Genomic DNA, 11116 nt, shown 5'->3' on the forward strand with positions numbered 1-11116 from the left:
AGGGAAAGTATTAGATTTACGTCAAAAGAAAAACCATGACGCATTTTCTAATGTTATAGATGGACAATGAAATATAACAATAAAAGTTGATGGTTCTCATTTTACCTTATGTAATATTTACACACATAATTAGAAAATCTGATAAATATTTAAACTTAATTATTATAGACATACGTGTTTTCATTATAAATATTGCTTTTACTCCAAAAAAATCGGATTCTAACTAAAAAAAATTTATATGGTAAAATTAGAAAAATTAAATTTTAAAGTTTGTTTAGAATTATACAATGAAAATCTTAAACCTAATTATACTGTGATTTTTATAGATCCTTGCATAAATTTTTTTATCCATCAGCTATTATTATATTATTTGATGAAATGTAACGGAAAATCCTATTAAATGGAATCATACTATTTGTTGTATTTTTTCTTCTGTCCCAAATAAAAATAGTTTGAAATTGAACATCTTATTGGGATTGTAATATATATTCGCTAATAATAACGCGCGTGTTTTTTTTAAATCTAAAATATACTACAAGCATTCTATTTTTAACTTTAAAGAAATATCTATGCAAGCTAACACAAATAAACATGAATTATATCGATCAAAATAAATTTTTTGAATAAAATGTTTATATTTGAAACAAGAGAAATACAAATTTATGTTTTTTCAGATCATTTATAATTAAACTTTATTCTTACTGCTCATTAAGCACTGCAATATATTTTCTTATAATAACAATAAATTATTCAGAATCACTATATCAAAATCACAAAGTATTATAAAGCATAAAAAGGGATTATATAATCATTAAATGACAAATATAACACTAATTGATTCAAGGAACCCGTATTTTCGTATTATATTGCATATAAACACATATAAACATATTTAATTACAATTTAAGCTGTAAATTTATGTTTATATGTGCTTTTATACAAAATTACTTTAAATATCCATGTTTTGATAGATAAAATTACATATATATATGCTCGTGAAGTCACAGCATTCGAGCTTATTAAAAATCTTGTTTTGAATCAAAAACATAGATCAATAATATAATAAGTTTTTTGATTTTAAACAGCATTTGTTTTATGCTCAGATTGTTGATTTGTATTTCTCTTTACAAATTTTTATTATTATCAGCTACACTTTTTTATATCATTCAATCTTTTTTTTTGTTATTAATTATATATACAAGATTTTTATCGATAGAATTAATATTAGAGTAGACTTTTTCTCACAATTTAGCGGTCGAAAAATATTTTTTGTCTATTTATATACCCTTTATAAACATGAAATTCAAAAAAATTATTTATAAGTGTAGAATGTTGTAATCCTTTATTAAACAAATTTTTTGTATTTTAATTTTCTAGTAATACAGATATTTGATGTAATTTTTAATTTATATTAACATTTTATATTTATTATAAAAACTGTTTTGGTCATATTAATAACTCTATCTTGTTATTATATTTTTTTTTAATAAATATGCCTCTTCGAATGAATTATTAAGAAAATCCAGCAATCTTATGGTAAAAACTAGTTTTTTATCTTTATATAAGAAAATTATCTGTGGTAAAGTTCGATGACAAAAGGTGCTTTCAGTTATATACTTAGTTTATTCCCTATAAATATACTAATAAACTTATATAAATATTTAAATTTTGAATTTTTTGCATTTTCATAGATAAATATTATTCTTATGTTTATTAAACTTCAATATTTTGCACTCTTTGTCTATTTACTGCAAACTTATATCGTAAATTTCCCATGCCTTTTTCTATAAGTTCTTTCAAACCCATTTTTTATATTATCTAAACATTTGATTGCCAATTTAGCATTCTATTTTTTTAAACCAGGTCTAAAACAATTTATCTAAAACATGAGTAACTAGTATGATTTCTTGCTAAAATAAATGTAATTTGCGTCAAAATGTGAAAAAAAGTTTCCAATTTATTTATGATTAAATTTGGTTTTAGACGCCATAAATTTGATCGATTAAAACCTTTATTCTCTTTATAGAGCTTTTTTTATGCTAATTTATATTTATATCTTCATTATTGCAACTTTCATCTAAAGAATATTTATAAGACTCAAGAATCTATGTTTTTGTTTTTCTTTCACTTATATTCATTTACCTATACCTTTAATAAACTAGATGTGGTATTTTTACGCCAATTATTCCATGTTACGACCATTTTAACTTTTGTATCAAGTCTCTTTTTCTTGCATAAATTTATATGTGATTGCTTTTTATTTGAGAACAGGTCATGTAAATATGCGTCTCTCCATTAAAAAAAATATATGTTCTATGTTTCTTATTTATTTTCACTGTATTGTATCTCATATTAATAATATAACAAAAAATTTGTATTTAATTGATATATACCATTTAAATTAATGGTTTTTCTTCTATTAATTATAAAATGGTTTTAAATATTCAGACAAACAGCTATCACAATTGATATATGAAAAGTCTATCTTTTTAGCATAACAATTATTCCAAGTAAATATTTTAGGCATGAATTTTTCTCTAATTGTAGCTTTAAATAGTTTTGTGTATTTTAAATAAATTCAATGGAAGTTTCTTCATGAAAATTATAATAAAAAGTGTCTTAAACAACTCTTTTTATGACATTATGGAATTAATAATTCTTCTGTAATAAAATAGCACTTCAAATTCCGACATAGAACTAAATACTAAATTTATATGTCTAACTTTAAAAAAAGTACGGTGAACATCTATAGCCTAATTATGAATTGATGTTCCATAATTGTTCATTAAATACATTTATAGTATCGATCTATATCGGGTAAGATCATATTAAATACCATTAAAAAAATTTTATGTGCTAATTTGATTTTTAGCGATTCAAATATTATTAATGAAGGCCTTAGATTGCTCTATATATCAAATTTGATTTACGCTTCGGTTAGCCTTGATATTTTTACAATCCTTCTAAATATATCTTCTGCTTTCAAGACTTTTAGAATTCAAGTGTTATTCTAGATATGGCTGTTTGTACGCTTTCTCTTATTTCGTTGTGATTTCTAGCCTTTAATATACGACTTATAGTATTTTAATCACTGTGTATTCATTTTTAAAACTTTATTAAACCTCAATAATTACAAATTTGTGTATTTTGTGATTTTATTATCTTACCAATATAAAAAAGCTTGCCATCTCGAATATATCATAAGCTAGCTGATTATTTGTATTTTTATATCATGTGATTGACTGTTATAAATGATTGATTGCTGTGTGAATAACTAGATTAGGCCAAAAATACATATCAATCGGGAATAATCTTGTCATAATATACTGGTCTCATATTATTATATATTTCACGCATTTTTTTTAATTTATTTAACAATAAAATTGTCTAATAAGTAAATAACAGATAGCTAAGGTGATAAAGCAAGAAATAAAGACATAAGCTTCCAATATCATCATATGAATAAAGCTACATAAATCTAAAAAATTTGATATGATTTTACAGATTTTATACTCGATGAAATACATATTTAGGATTCCTAGATCTCTTTACTGGGTTATAGGGGAAGTATGTTATACTTTCTTATTTATCTGAATTTTTGTGACTTATTTAATGTAAATGATTGGATAAGTAGGACTTAATGTGGTATTTTGTAAAATAAATCTTGAAAGTGAAGAGGTATTTTTATTATTTACGACACTACACATATATTATCATAAAAAAAGTGTTTAGGTGCCCATACACCACCTTTATTTTTATTTTTGATCTAATCACTACTCTTAATATAATTAAAAATATTGTGCTCTGCAATAAATAAAATATTGAAGCATTTTATGATTAATGGCTTCTGGATTGTGAATTTTTGTTTGTAAATGAAGCAGTTTATATAAACTAATCTTTGGTTACCTTTTTTAATATAATACGTACATAAATTTTTTGAGGCAATTTTTTTATGGATAATATAGTGCATTGAAGCATTGTTTAAACTATTTTCGCGTATTTTTTATTTATTTACATCCTAATATAATAGCAGTCAAAAGCTGTAATTTGATTTTTCATGATATATTCGGTAATATTATTAAAAAATAAATTAACCGGGTCTATTGTTAGTAAATATCTTCGAATGGCATAAATTTCGAAGATTGGCGTTTTTATCGGGTTTACAACCAATAAAACCCATTTTATCGCGAAATTATATTTCATAAAACGTTATTATAACCAAAAATTTCCTTTCTTATTCTTTGAATATATTTACAGCACAAAAAAAATCTATAATCGTAAAATGAGAATACTATATTAGGCCAATAAAATATAAAAATTTACAAGAATTTATATATAAATCTAAATTAAATATGCTGGTCAAGATTAAATGGATATGAATTTATATATAAATTGCTAGATGCGAAAATTCTGGTTTAATCGAAAAAAAAAGATATTTATTTATTGAGGTTTAAGCAACTTATGGTGTTCTGAGTAGATTGATTTTTAAGACCAATGTTTTTTATTTAAAAAAAATCGAACAGAAACATCATTCCTTGGGTAAAAAATATGATTTAAATAAATTACATTAAATAATTATCGATACCATAGAATATTTTATGTGGTTTTGAATTACAAATTTATTCCAAGAAAATAATCGGTTATAATATATTACTATAAAAAACTACATTTGCCTAATTGTTCAATCAAAAAAATGCATTATAAGTGCCGTAAACATGTCGTTTTTTAAATAGGCTATTAAATCTAGGTGGTTTTTATTTGCTTGCATAACAATATAGAAGATGATAGTACACAAGAAAAATACGCCATACTTAAAATGATCTAGTATATCGAATTTCATTTTGTTCGAAACGTTTTCAACTATCATTTAGACGAGTAATTGGTCCTAATAAAATATTATGTTGATCAGAATCTTTTAATTTAAAAAAGACGAACAAAAAAATTGCAACTCTATTGTTTTATAATATTAATCCACACTCGGAAAACTAATAGTTAAAAATAAATAAATTATAATGATATAAACACATAATATAATATGGTAAGGTGGATAGGAACAGAAAAAAATATTGCAATTTTATTCATTGTATAAAATATATTTACCAGCAGAATAGTATTTTATTGTTTTTTATACACAAATTGCGGCTATAAAAATTTCAGAGACGGATAAAAAAAATTATAAAGGTATGATCAAAAACAGATCCTAAAACTGTACATTTTTTTCTCTCTATTTTAGCAGAAAAGTTAGAATTATACATACTTTTATTAATTTTACTTGTATATATTTGTTGTATTCTGTTTTTATAATTATTGATGCTGTTTTTATTAATGATGTACAAATATTGTGATATTTTTAATATTTATGGTAAAGAAACTATTGCTTCTTGTTTTTATTTTTACGAGTATACAGTATATTTTATATATGAATTTCGTACCATTAAATTGGTATGAAACCGTTATATATTTGCAGTAAAAAATTCCCCTTGTAATTTTCTATTTGTTTCATTTTTAGCTCATCGCATTTCAATATAATGATGATGTAAATTTACAGAACAGTTAAAATAGTTCTCAAAATAATTTTGGCGCACCGCTGTCTGTTCGTAAATCAATGGCCTGTTTTAGCATATGTGGAAAGGTAGCGACAGTTAAGTATAACTATTAAAAAATCTAACGCTTTACATTTTGTACTTATATGCCAAATATTGGTCTTTTATACACATATTAACAAGTTTTTGTAGCTAAATATTTATGTTTTGATTAGGAGGCGATGGCGTAGTTGGCTCGGAAGAGCTTTAATAAGTGAGGTGTGTTCATACTGCAATGCACTACAGTTCAACTAAATAAACAAAAAACGAGCAGTACATGCAAAATGACGGTTTGTCGAAACTAGAAAGTAAAAACATAAAAAGACAAATATGCCGATAATAAATTAGAAGGCTGCTGTGTAAGACGCTAAACTGGCCCAAAGATTGAATGAAGCCTGCCCTGTTTAGCAAAGATATGTATAAGTGCAGAGTGATGGCAATGTAATAATTTACCAGTGACGGAAAGTAGATAGAATCACACACTGATACATATCAACTGGTAAAATAGGTACAATCCATTGAGGTCAAACTGGTTACAGGAAATGGGAAGGACTTGACGCGGTAATCCGAAGATAAGCAAAATTTCCTAATAATTATATGTTAATTTGTTATAAATGGATATATGTGTAAATAAATAGATTGTAAATTTCTTAAAATATGGTTTCATTTGTATAGCAATCATTAAATACACAAACTAATTTATATTTTTAACCGATCGCATGCAGTGCGTCAAGCTTGAAAAATATGCAATGAAAAGGCAAGAATATAAAACAACATTATCCATGGTCTATAAAAGTTAAAATATTTTTTAGACAATTAAAGCTTCATAAATAGCTTTAAATAAATAACAGAATGGCCATATGCTGCAATAAAAATATAATTATATAGAGCCAACCATTATATCATCAATGAATTAGCCAGATACTTCTATCAATTTTTATGAATTTCTATAGAACTAAATAGAAAGTTCATATCCAATTCAACTTGTGTGACAATTCCAGCCTCTAAAGTAAAAAAAAACAGGTACACATTTTGGCCAGAGGATCTATGAAAAAAAAGATTGATATAAAAGTATATAAAAACAGAAGAAATTATTATCTTAAAATACCCCGATGCTATATTTATGTTCAAAATTTGTGAGATCTGCTTTTTATCACTAAAACAGGGCTCGTGGTGCCAAACAAATTGGCTCTCCGCATTTTAACCTCAAATGCTCCAACTATGATTATTAAAAGTGACAATGAAAAGAGTACAATAAAAAAGGAAATTAATGATTAAATTCAAAAATCATCGATTGTTTTTAGACATTCCAGGATTCTTCATCCACTAGCAAATGAACAGATTCGAGTGGTCCTCACCCGTTATTAATAGAAATATATATTCAAAGAGAGCATTAAGTTTACTGTAAAAAATCGGAAGAATAATTTGAGGAAGTAGCATATCATGACACTCTAGCTAAGCATTTACCACAAAATAAATGTATATATGACTATTTTTCGAAATTCCTGGATTCAATACGAGCTGTAAGAAAGAAAAAATTAATATCGAAGAGAAAGAAACCAAATAATTATGAAATGAGTCATAGATTCTCTGTAAATGAACATTTTTTTACAACAATTTAATAACCAGAAAACAACCAATTACAGAAATATCTTGAGAGAATCGCCAGAAATTCATCAGAAAATTTGTTTTAAAAAAATAAAAGTTGGTGATAATGTCATTATAAATATATAATTCAACTTTAAAAACAAAGCAAAAGAATAAACCTATCGTCATTTATTTCAAATGTGTACAATATAACAAGCATAGTATTCAATATTTGATCTAAATTAGAAAATGTTTATAAGGTAAACTTTTTATGTGTATGGTAAAACAATTTAACTTATTTGATTTACTGCAGAATTTTAACTGCAATAAAAATCTAAAAAATTACCTCGTTTATAAAACACAGATTATATTACATAAATTTTGATCGTGATTTTTTGAATCATTGAATTTAGATTAAAACTTAATATTTTTGTTCGAAAATATTATAATTGCTATTAAACTTTACAAGAGTGCACAATATAATGGGATTTTTTTGGAAAAAAATCTTATAAATAGTAAAAAACTTTATAATTTTTTTTGAAATTATCATAATTGTTTTTAAATTTACAAAAGTGCACAATTAAAAGGGATTCTTTTGTAAAAAAAAGTCTTTTAATTGTAAATATTTTTATTTATTAGACATTATTCTTGATTTTATAGTTTTATTATGAATTATGTTTTTATTTTGAAATTTATGTTTTAAAATTATTTGCATACACTATATATCACAGTAAAGAAGAATAGTTTTCGTAGCTCTTATGTATATTTTTAATACTTCGAAATTATTTTATTGTCTTATCCTTTTATTGAAACAAAAATATGTATAGTGTTTTTTTAAACATTTAATTATATAATAATGTTGAATTTTTTAATTAATTAGGAGTTTGCTTATTTAAATTTCGTCTACCATTTCCACATTCATGTTATTATAAAGCATTTTTATAAAAATTTAATGCATTATTATTAAAAAGAACTAAATATTTCATTTTCATAAATATCCTTTTTTGCAATTTTTATATTATAATTTAAATAAATTTATAACTCGATACAAATAGTAGCTTATCAAATATTTTGGACTAATAGTATCTTTTTTTAGTTGTAAAATATTCGTATTATGTTTTTTGGATTTTATCCGCGTCGGTTCAAATCTTCTAATGTACTGCTAGGCTAGCAATCTTCCCACTCCACAATAAATGAAAATAGAATCGAAGTCTTTGCATTCATAAAATTTTTTATTATTTTGCCTTTTTATCGCTTTTATTTTTAATCTCTACCTGTTAAATAGTTGTGTTTGATTTTTTATGTATAAACCAGAAAAAATTATTATAACTATTTTTGTTTTTTTTCACTTTTTTAAATTTAAATTATTATTTTTTCCCGTAGAATTTTGTTTGATTTAATTCGTTTTTTTTTGCAATTTTCCTTATTTTTATTGTTCGATGGGTGTTTATTGCAATTTGTATACCCTGCATGTTGAGATTACAGAAGTAATTTTGAAATTTAATGAATGATTCTATTGTATTTAATTATTATTGACTTTTAATACGGAGAGATGAATGTTTTTAGAATCATGCTAATGCATTTATACAGAATCAAATTAAATTGAAAAGATGGCCGAGCATTTATAGAGAAATTAAGGCAATATAGATTTTGAGTGCAGCAATCATGTGAATTCAATAATATTACTATATGTCTAGAGTATACAAAAGAGGCACTCCTATTATCCATAGTATCATTTTAAAATATTTAGATTTGAGCAAGTGTTTGATGATTAAATTTTATCGCAGAATAAATAGTTTTTTTTTCAACCATTTTTTCACGCGTTTGAATATAATGTTATTATTGTCAGTAATTAGTTTATTATATAATTTAATGCTTAGTGTTTTGGATTTTTAATTAATTTCAACTTAAATATAACATCATTCATTTTACAAACTTACAATAGATAAAAAAATTATATTCAGCATTTAATAGATTATGAAAAAATGTTTAAAATTCATATCTATCCTTGTTAGATATTCACTTTTGATTTTAAGACCCAAAACGATCCTCTTGAATTAAGAATCGGCGATTTATCTTTAATACTTAACCATTAGATTTGTAACAGGTGGGTCGTTAAGTAGGAAATAATTAAAAATACTTATATTATTTTATATATATGGTAAGGCACTTGAAATCATCTCGTTTTATAGAAGAAGAGCAGTTGATGAAGATAGATCAGAGGAAGGTTTCAAAAGATGTATCAAGGAATCATGTAATATTCCGAATGGGCTGACCACGTCTAAATATATATAATTTATAAAACGAAACATACCCATAAATAAAATATATTACATGTTATATATTATCATAATATGATCCCCTAACAATGTAAGTAAACAAAAAATTATAAAAAAGAAAAAATTCATACTATAAAAAAAATATTATGATAAAAATAAAAGAAATTATAAGATCAAGAAAAATTAAATTTTGTGTTAACTATATAGTTTTTCCCTGTTCGAGTGTTAAAATATGATTCATTTTGATCAATATTATCCTTTAAAATTGAAACTAATAAGTGTGAATCTAATCGAACGGTCAGTTAATATTCGGCTAAACGAATGAATTCGTTCGTGCCTGGACTTTAATTAAAAATGATAAATATACAGCATTTTATTAAATATATTTGTTGCATTTAGCACTGTTTAGAATTATTGCTAGTATAGACTAGTTAATCACATAATATATCAAAATGGTTTTTATGTATTTCACTAAATGGGGATATCACAATTAATTTGAAAGATTTGTAGTTTTAAATCGTAAGTTACAAAATATTTATTAGAAAAAAAATATTATTGTTTGTATATTATATTAAAACACACTATAGTATTAATTTTAAGAGATTCTAACAAAATGTTTAATTTAGAAAATCACTAGCTGCTGCCAGAAATTTTGACTATGATATAAGAATTGATATGAATATCGATATTTATGCCAAGTTCAACAATTAAAATAGAATTCAGAAAGCAAAATTTGAAAATTAACCAGCTGTAAAAAAACTTACATTCTATAAAAAAGATTTATCTCTAAAAGCAAGAAAATGTTTGTAATAATAAAAGTAAAATACAAATAGAAAAAGATACGAAATATTTAAGAATACTGATCATATTAAATTATTATATAAATATTATAATGATAATTGTATATATTATTATACACATAAAATTTAAGTTCAATATTTATGACTTAAATATATAAACATATTGAATACAAAGTATTTTTGTTGATTAGATAAGTTTTTTCTTTGTATTAATTCCATCGCTGAGATGATGCAGTACATTAGGAATATTTTACAGCACCTTAATGCATCTTTTACACCTGTCCCTGATATGTCTTTGTCAAATGGTCTTTTTCTGTCAAATTATATGTGTTTAAGCGTCTTGCGAAGCGTGAGAGCTTGAATGTATGGTTCCATTTCATGTGTGATTTTAAACTCCTTGACATATATTTTATGGAATTTTGTAATCACCCCATCCCAGGTCATTACATATGGAATCATTTTTGTTTTGTATTTTTATATTAAACCAAGTTCATTTGCCAAGATTTAATGCTTCTTATATTTCCCATTCACTTTTTCAGTTAAATTAAGAAGAGTAGCCATACCCATTTCAATCAAAGAAAAATATTTTCTTCTTATCCTATAAGAAAATATCAGGTATATTTTGTTATATTAGTAGATTTATTTGCCTTCTGGTATTTACCTTTATTTCCACATGTACTTTTTCGCAGATCTCTTGTACTAAGTGTGTTCTGATATTTTCGGTTTTCTTGAAGTTGTAGCGTCTTGATAAGAGAAAATTAAGGCATCTTACGATTCGTTGTTTCTTTGCGTGTAATTATGCCCAATATTATCTTGTATATCCTTGTCGAGTCGATCTATTGTTTTCTTGGGTATAATGCAATGCGGA

The sequence above is a fragment of the Rhyacophila brunnea genome, unplaced genomic scaffold (genome assembly GCF_057557595.1).
Source record: "Rhyacophila brunnea isolate RB1 unplaced genomic scaffold, BYU_Rbru_1.0 scaffold_43, whole genome shotgun sequence".
NCBI classification, from domain to species: Eukaryota; Metazoa; Arthropoda; class Insecta; order Trichoptera; family Rhyacophilidae; genus Rhyacophila; species Rhyacophila brunnea.